The 9,152-nt window shown below is 42.1% G+C and overlaps 1 long non-coding RNA gene across 1 annotated transcript; it reads left to right on the forward strand.

Moving 5' to 3' along the window:
* The first annotated feature begins 1,466 nt into the window (after window positions 1-1,466).
* On the forward strand, window positions 1,467-6,170 carry LOC126545461 (uncharacterized). Its single transcript, XR_007602372.3, has 3 exons — window positions 1,467-1,641; window positions 3,166-3,201; window positions 5,849-6,170. It is a non-coding gene; the product is annotated as an uncharacterized lncRNA (long non-coding RNA).
* The last annotated feature ends 2,982 nt before the right edge of the window (window positions 6,171-9,152 follow it).

Below are 9,152 nucleotides of genomic sequence, written 5' to 3' on the forward strand. Positions count from 1 at the left end.
TTAGGAGCAGTGCAATCACGACTCGCAGGCGGGCATATGTCACGGGGTGCTTTTTCTATTTCGCGAGCATCCGCAGTAAGCTGAAAAACAATAATACTTAACAGATAGAAAGACAGAAACTGTTTATTCGGACGTGTTGCCAACAGCTATGCAACTTTCTAATTGGAATTTCTTTCCTAACTTCCTTGCTTCAAAAGTTGCTTAATTATGCTTGACTAATTAGCTAATTAAGCAAAAATACACAAATAGCGCGACACGCTACATACCAAAGGGAGCAACATGCATTTAGTCGCGTCGTCATAGAGTTTACAGTCGGCCTATAAAGTTAGCAGAAACACCCTGCATATATATATATATATATATGCAGTTTCAGAAGACAAACGTCCCTACAAGCAGTGACAAACAACCGATGATTGGACGCATCCTGCATTTCCATCGGCGTCCATTATAAGGGGCCAGTGCCCTGGCTGTGTGTTAGGAAACGGCATTGCATGCCTCCATGTTAAATATGGTCAAGGTGGCGGAGAACGTTAACAAAATTCAAGTCTGGGGTTTGACGTGCCAAAACCACGCTTTGATTATGAGCCGCACCGTAGTAAGAAACGCCATATTTATTTTTGCCATCTGGGGTCCTTTAACCTGCACCGAACGCACAGTACACGGTCGTTTTTGCATTTCACCCCAATCGAAATGCAGCCGCCGCGACTGGCATTAGATCCCAAGCACTCAGGTTAGTAGAGCAACACCTCAGCCACTATGCCACCACGGTGGGTGCGGCGGAGAAAGGAGTGAACATCGTTTTTACAGAGTGCGTTTCGCTTACCCGTTAGCGCGCTATACAGAACGAAACGAAAAGCTTGGCCGATATGTACGACATGGTGCTCATATTTCACATGGAGGCCAAATTCTTTTCTGTGACCTAGACGGGGTGCTGGCGAATGTGTTAGGAATCTGCTCGGCCACCAAGCACAATCTGCGCTGCTATACGTTCTCGGTGACAAATCGCACAGCGCAGGAGCACACGCACAAATGTTTAAAGAATGGGACGACAGACCGCCCGCAGTTTGCCATGACGTCGAAATAAGAAGCACAAACAGCGACGTTTCTGTACTTTTCTGGTCAATAGTTCAGTTCGCATGGTTGCGGCACGCATTACTTTTTTTTTTTTAAATCCAAACGACGAAAACTGTGCGCGCACAAATTAGCGCGGCGTTTTTGACGTTTGAATTTGGCGCCTTTTCCCGCGCATGCCATTAGCTCCGGCCAGTGCACTGCGTTACTACGCTAAAGAAAGTAGTTTATCAAAGAAGCGAAGCAAAAAACTTTTATACACTTGCAAATCGCAACAATTGTTCAGTAATAACATAAAATTACATAATTTGTTATCCAATGGTACAATTTATGATAATACAAGCGAGTATTTGTATGAGTGTACATGTATGATTGCGCGTTTGCGCTGTTGATGCTTGGCGCATTCCGGCGAGTTCGTGCACGCAGTTTGCTTGAGAGTTTCCTGCGTTTTCTGAGTTCTTTGTGTGCTTCGCTGTGACATCTTTGGAATATTCCTGCGTGTTGCTCGCTTTTTATGGACTTGTTGCCTCGAAGATCGCCATGATCGCCTCCGACTCAGCGACATCAAGGGTGAGTGAGTGTTTCGAATTCCCCTTGTTCGTCCATTGCGACGCGGTGAACGGAAGCGGGGAAATGATTTCGGCGCTTGTGCGTGTCTTCCGCGCGCCTCTTTTCTAGTTTTCATTCCTAGTACTATCCTTCCGTTGCGAGAATGGGTTGTACAGCACTAGATTTGTGGTAGATAACGTGGAGTTTTGTCCTGGTTTAACTCTACACTCCGCTTGTGGTGACGTAAGGCAGCTATGTGGTGCCACCTAAAACAGGGCATGTTGTACGCCATCATTTCTGATACGGTGTTCGAGCACCGATTGAGTGAGCCTTATTAATGAGCGCAAAACAATGCGACGTGAAACCATCCGATCTGTACTGTAATCGAAGATATTTCGTTTGCGCCACGCTAGTACAAGGCGTGTGAGCGAGCTTTCAGCAAAAGGGGGGGGGGGGGGGGGTGCGGTGGGATTGGCGAAAGTGTATTCTGTTGCGTTGTTCCCTTCAGGATCGAGTGACTCCGCCGTGCTTCAAGGCCACTATCTGACACACCGTGCGGCCGATGTTCGCGCGATCGGAAAACACAGAGGAGGCTGTCGCGCAATAATAATAAAGAATTTCAAGGGTGTACATGCGATACGTGAGATACAATAGGGGTGATGCCACAGAGTGCTGCGAAATCATCGAGTTATACGCCTTGCCAACCGCGTGCGTTTTGTTTTCCCCCAGGTCGGGCGCATTCAACTTTATTTTTTCATCTTCTCCGTTCGTCGCCATCGAGTGCTTCGCCCAAACGGCTTCGCGTAGGCGCTCTTTGCATTCACGGAAAGGCAGATTTCATGGCACTCCAGGTCCTACAACATTCAAAATAATGTAATTTCGCGAAATTGCAGCTTTTCGCACTTCAGTAACTGATTTAACAATAGCTTTAAAATCAGTAGAGGAACGAGATGCCTGGCATATCTGCGTTGTCGTCCCACTGTGTTTCGAGGCGGCATGTATACGTTATCGGCAACATAAAAATCAATAATTAGCAATGTTTCTTGTGACCATAGAAGTAGCTAGTTATGTCGAAAAGCTATTTTTGCTTTGAATCAGAGCACTATCGAGTGAACAGATTGAAAGGGGAGCGCATCGTTGTGAACTAAATCACGACGCTTTGCCACAAGCTTGGAATAATGCTTTGTCGAAAGAGCAGTTCTGTGAAATTATTTCTTTGAGAGTAAGCAAAACTTCAGTAGCATCAGGTAGACGAGGAGTAAAAGAATGTAACACTGGTTTTATATGAAGGAGCTGCCTTTAATATGGGGCCATAACAGTTAAGTAGATGCGTGGAAATAATGTTTAAAGTAACTAGAGGAATGTGAAATAAATTTTTTGACAAGCTCACACTGCCATTGGCAAGAGCGGCCACACTTTAGCGTATTCAATGACTAGTCATTTGTATCCGTCCATTTATGTCAGCCTAATGGTCCATGTAGCTCTTTTGATTGTCGCTTTTGCTGCATCGTGGCTTCACGTTTTAATAGTGACATCTTTTTTCAGATTCAAAATGAGCTGGGAGAGGCCCCAGCTGGAACGGTAAAAGTGAATTCTTTGGCCATCCATTCTGTAGCGTCACGATGATCAAATACAGTGATACCGTGAAAATGTATTGCAGGAAGCAGAAAAAACAACAACATTGCTGATGCAACTGCAACGCATTTGCTCCAGTGATCAATTGGTGCAGAGTGCCTTCATTAGGAGACATGGTGCCTTTAAGCACTCAGCTTAAAGACTTTGCAACTGCACCGGGACTGGGAGTGAATTTCATTGTCACTTGTGAACATATTAAACGCGGAATGTGCCTTTTTCAGTGTATATGCCTGATATGAGAGGGGCGTTCAGAAACTTAGTGTGGACATTAGTGGTCTGCATGAGTGCACATCTTTCTAGTTTTACCAGAACGAAGGTATTATGACCTATGTCATACAGCAGTGCACAGCTAGAGGTATCAAACCAGAACAGCAGCACCCTTTGAGAAAGTTGGCTGAAGAACGAGCAGTGATCGGGGCTTTCTGCATTTCAAGGGCCAAATTCCAAAAAGATTGATGCCGAGCTGCACGGTGTGAAGTGCCGGTCACCACATGCTGTAGCCTGCATGGCATTTTTAATCTCCTTGGCATTATGTCTCGTTAAGATACAGAAATTGCATCACTGCTCATAAAGAAATTGGAAATTGGGAGGTTGAGGGGAAGTGGAAGGGCTCCCCTCAGGAGCAGCCAGTGCATGCCCTTTGCTATACTGATAATCCTGCCTTAATGAGAACCAGTGATGCATGTTAACCTATTACGCAGCCAAGTGCATTCCTTGTTTTGTATTAAGGGGACACTAATGACACCTTAAATGAATTTAAAATAAAGCATCGTCTTAAATAACTACTTCTGTAACTTTCTTGGTAGTTGTTTGATTATTAGAGAAAATAAAGCTCAAAGTTCAATTTTCTGAGTATCGCCCCAAAATCTTTGTGCTGACACCTCATTGTCACATCATGGATTCCAAGTATTTTTTTCAAACTTGGGCTGTATTGGTTCTGTAAATGTTCCTGACGCTTTTTATTTTGGGTTTTTGGAATACGATGAAGAACATCTTTATTTGTAAAAAAAATTGCTACACCTCAACAGACATCAAAATCCATGACGTCACAGCAAGCGGGTGTGGTAACTTCAAGGCAGCACTGCCACCAATTTTTCCTCTTGCTGCTTTTACAGTTTACTCAGCCTCTTGTCACGGTATGAGTGAATCTCTTGAATTGTAGGAAGGTCATGTACAGATACATCTGAAATAATTTTTCTCTTTAGTGCTTTCATGCCGTAGTTGCTTAGGGGTGTTGGCACAGCTCCGCTAAGCACGAGGTCACAGGATCAAACAGCCGCATTTTGATGGAGGTGAAATACAAAACTGCCCAGGTACCTTGCAGCCTGATTTGGTAAAAATTGGTCCAGAGTTCCCCACTAAGGCGTGCCTAAACAACAGATTGTCGTTTTGGCACTTAAAACGCCAGAATTTAATTAATTTAATTTTGCTTTAGTGCTCCTTTAAGCTGTAGAATTCATGATCTTTGCGAAAACTCATGCTCAAAGTATTCTCCATAAAGATTAAATAAACAGTAGATATAAGTGTCTATTTATATTTTGAATTGTGGTGATACGTGATGACTATTAGAACGGTGGTACAACGAGACAGACAGAATTGTAATACAATGTATGACGGCACGATGATGCACATCGAGGAAATGACTGAGTTTTCCTAGAGGTCCCTGACAGGGACATCAACTGACTGTCCACAAACTTCTGAGTTCACTCCGTGATCATGTGCAGCCTGTGCTTTGCGAGTCGATTAATTTAATTGAGGTGGGGGTTGGCACATACTGTCCTTGCAGCTTATGTACATTTCATACAGTGGAGTGGAATCTCACATATTACTTCTGCAGCACAGCAAGCTAACGTGACGTGTAGTGGTAATCTTAGTAATGATCGACAATCATGTCCCTCTTTGAGCTCCTAATGCTGCTTGCCAACACAAGCAGCAGCAGTTGCCCAAGATAGCGGGAAGGAGATTCATTGAAAAGTGGCATATGCCCAGGGTCGCATGCCCAGTCACCCAAGCTGTTCCAACGGTTGATTTTGAACTCTTCCCTCAACATAGCAGCCCAATCTCCCCATTAGACCATGGACTACCTATTGACACAAATGGATGGGAAAATAGAGACAAACACCTGAAAATATGAAGTATCCTAAGAATGGTAATCACAATAAATAGTACTAGATGTGCATTAGCGCAAGCTCTTGGGCCAGTTGGTGCATGATGAACTTGAAAAAGGGGGGTGCCAGCAAAACAAAGGACGCGCACACACGTAAAAGGCGTTAGACAGGGACGGACGCTGGTCCGTCCCAACGTCCGTCCGTGTCTAATGCCGTTTCCTTGTGTGCGTGTCATTTGTGTTTCACTGGTACTCCCCTTTTTCAAGTACTAGATGTTTGGATACTTTGGTTTATTATTCTTGTTTGTGCTGGATTGTTTTTCTGAAACATGTGGCGTCCAGACAGCATAAGAAGCTTGTAAGAAGTCAAGTTTAGCAATCTAGATTTGCAACAGGTACTTTTGTAATTTATTTGCAGTAGGGCTGTTGTGTGAATGTGCTTGAAAGGCTTAAAACTGTTTTGCTAACATTTACTTAAACATGCAGGTTCACATAGGTTGAAGGAGTGCACATTGAGAAGGTTATCCTGGCACAGTTTACCATGGCCTGCCATGGTGGACCAGGAAAGTTTGCAAGGGCCTTGCTTCACCATGTGTTCACAGAGGAGGAGCTCATGGGCCATTTGGGCTTCGGAAATAACACCAAGGGGCAAAAAAGGTCTTGACCCCACCAGGGTCAGTGCTGTTATAGGCAAGTACCATATATCCTTTCTGGTTGCATTTTTACATTCACATTTTTTTCTAAAATTATGAACTTGCCATTGGCATAACAAACGACTTTCAAGTAGCCCGTGTGTGCAGTTGTGTGCGACAATAGTCTACTATTTGGAATGACTGTTCGTACGATCTTAAGTGCGTTATGCCGCCATACTCAAATGCTTCTAAAATTTAAAAGCTGCCTTCACTGCTGAAAGTTTTTAGTGGCTCCACCACATAAAATGAGCTGCATTTGCGCATTAGCAGTGTTACTTGGCTGTCATTGCAAGGAATAGTTGTCTCTGAAGCATGCTCCAAATCTATTGGCATGGAGGACATGTTTAGTTAGCCTGAAAATGTTATTCTAATACGCGAATTGCGGAGAAGGTATGCTCAAGTGTGGTTACTGCTCAGCTCGAGCAGGAGCATGTTCACCAAATTGCAAAAGTCAAAACAGCTCTCCAGGTTCTGACATGTGAAACAGTAGTTTCACCAATTTTAACAGACCACATCGAATTAAGGTTGCTCACATATTGAAGGAGGTCCATGTGATGCCAGACAGCAGCCTTTTAGCAGAGGGAACCTGAGTAGTGTGGCAATTTTCTTTTGGTTGTTTCAATCAAAGAAACAACAGGGACAGAGTTGCAAGCATTGCTGTCAACAGTACTACGTTTAGTGGGCGCTTACTCATTCTAAGCACTTAACCTATGACTCGTATTTATTAACGCACACTTTATCACTTTGTATTCTAAGATATGAAAAAAATATTTATGTGTATTCTAAGATATGAAAAAAATATTTATGTGGCTTTTCCCCATATACTTCAATAAATTGAGAATAGGCTCTTGGGGCCTAATGTATAAAGCTTCTTACAGACCATCGGACATGTCCACTACTCCCATTCTGAAATTGTTAGAATTGATTCCTGCTTCCTTACTTCACCTACCTGTTAACAGGGTTATTATGAACCATTGCCAAGTAGATTATGGGCTTAAATTAATCAAAAAGATGAATGGGCTTTTCTGGCGCTCTTGTTTAGCCCGTTGAGGATCACATTTTGGGGAGAAATATGCCTCTCCAATTTAGGAGTTATATATTTTTTGTGGTGTGCAAATGCTCAAAACTTTCGAATTGAATAGTGTCCTATTCAATTTAGTCTTTGAATGGTCACTATTTGTAAATGCGAGTATTCTAATATTTCGAAACACCAATAAAACATGAAATTTGAGCCAAAGTACGGTAAATTTTCACCTCCAATAACATAGTGTAGACATAAAACGTAACAACTTCTAATAGCAGACCAGGCTACGTTACTTCAGTAGCTGTACTTTAGAGGCTGTACAGCAATCATTTATGCTTACTGAAGAGTCCTGTGCATGTGAAGAAACTTTCTGCTGCTCCATTTGTGCTTTTAATAAACAGCTTTTCATAACATAACAATGACAGAAACTTGCTAACTTTAATAATACTAGGATGTGAGCCTCATCTTACATTAATTGTGATATCAGCTGTTCATTATTCAGAAACTATCCGTTATTTGATTTGCTTCTAGCATTATTCGGTTCAGCCTCAAAAATCATTTTTCGCGCACCCTTAATATTTTTATTGCAGATTTAAGTTCTTCAGAGTGACATTCCGAGAAAATAAACTGGTAAATAATATTTTTAAATAACAATAAAGTGGCAATATCATTTCAGTATTTGCAGTTTTACATGTTTTATGTTTTTATGCAGGATAAAGCAGCATAATTTTTTTGTGTAATGAAACTTTCAAAAAACTTGTGGCAAGACTCCCAAATTACTGCAATGACAGACACCAAGGAGCTAGGTGAAAAATCAGTTTTGGAGAAACCCAAGGAGCGACAGCACTATAAGAATATTTTCTAGAAGTCTCAGAAGGTTGCAGCACCTCCAGTGGGATGCTAGGCAACACTTTGTTCTGAAAAGGCAAATTTTTTTCAGAACGTTCCATCACAGCCACAGATGTACGGCAGTGAAACCTAAAAGGGTTAAAGAAGTCAGTCCTATCGCATATGGCTCTTAAAAGACGGCATTTCTTCGTCTCTGTCACATTCTGCATGTGTCATGCTAAGCAGCTTGGTGCACTACACGGAATCCTCATTATAACAGTAATTCAGTCGTCGAGGCAGAAAACATACTTCACTGTAAGCAGTGTCTTCTTTAATGTAGAAAGTCTTAAGTCATTGTAAGGCGAGAAGTACATTCCGATTGCATGTGAACTCAGGAAACCTAACATCAAATGAAGCTACACTCAGTTGTAGTGACATGACAGTATTGTATTTGGAGCACGGAAAAGCACAGTGAAGTGCAGCAAATTTTAATTATGAAAGTTACAAGAAATAATTTTAGTTGTCAGTTCAGGTTTATTTATGAACGACATGAATTTGTTTCACCATTTCGTTTCTCAGCAAGCAAAGCTCACATCTTTGACATTGAGGATATTCATAAAGTTATTTTGCTACAGTGTTTTGTTCCTCTTTGCCCTTTCCTGCATTTGACACTTAGTGGAGTCCTGTGCCGCACTGAACAAATTCAAATGGTCATGCTGTAAAGCTGTACCCGTGGAAAGTTGGACTAAAGCAACACAAATATATAAATCGATTTCGTTATAACGAGGGCAGATTGCATGCCATTCTTTTGCATGTGGAAGTTGCTTTTTAAAACTTGTTCTGGCTTCTTGTTTTTGCAGGCTTCACGTGTCGCAAATTCCCTGGTACCAACATGCCCTATGTAAAGAACTGTGGCCTCGCTTCTCGCATGGGACCAATAACCTCTCAAGCGCCCAAGTTGGACAGCTCAAACCAAAACACAAGTGTTGTGCTATTGTAACTCTCGACATTTTTATGTTCTGTGTTAGTCTCCTGAAGGGCCCAATTTGGATTTCTCAAATGAGCTTACAAATGGTGTGCCTTTCTATGCCTTCACATTTTTATGTTAATTTTATTTATGTTAATTATGCTAGTCTCCTGAGAAGTCCACATTGGATTGCTCAATCCAGAATACAAGTGCTGTGCTTTGTTATAGTTCACTACATTTTTATGTTAGTTTTTGATATGGTTCTAGTAAGGAAAGTGT

This window comes from Dermacentor andersoni, chromosome 1 (genome assembly GCF_023375885.2).
Source record: "Dermacentor andersoni chromosome 1, qqDerAnde1_hic_scaffold, whole genome shotgun sequence".
Taxonomy (NCBI): Eukaryota; Metazoa; Arthropoda; class Arachnida; order Ixodida; family Ixodidae; genus Dermacentor; species Dermacentor andersoni.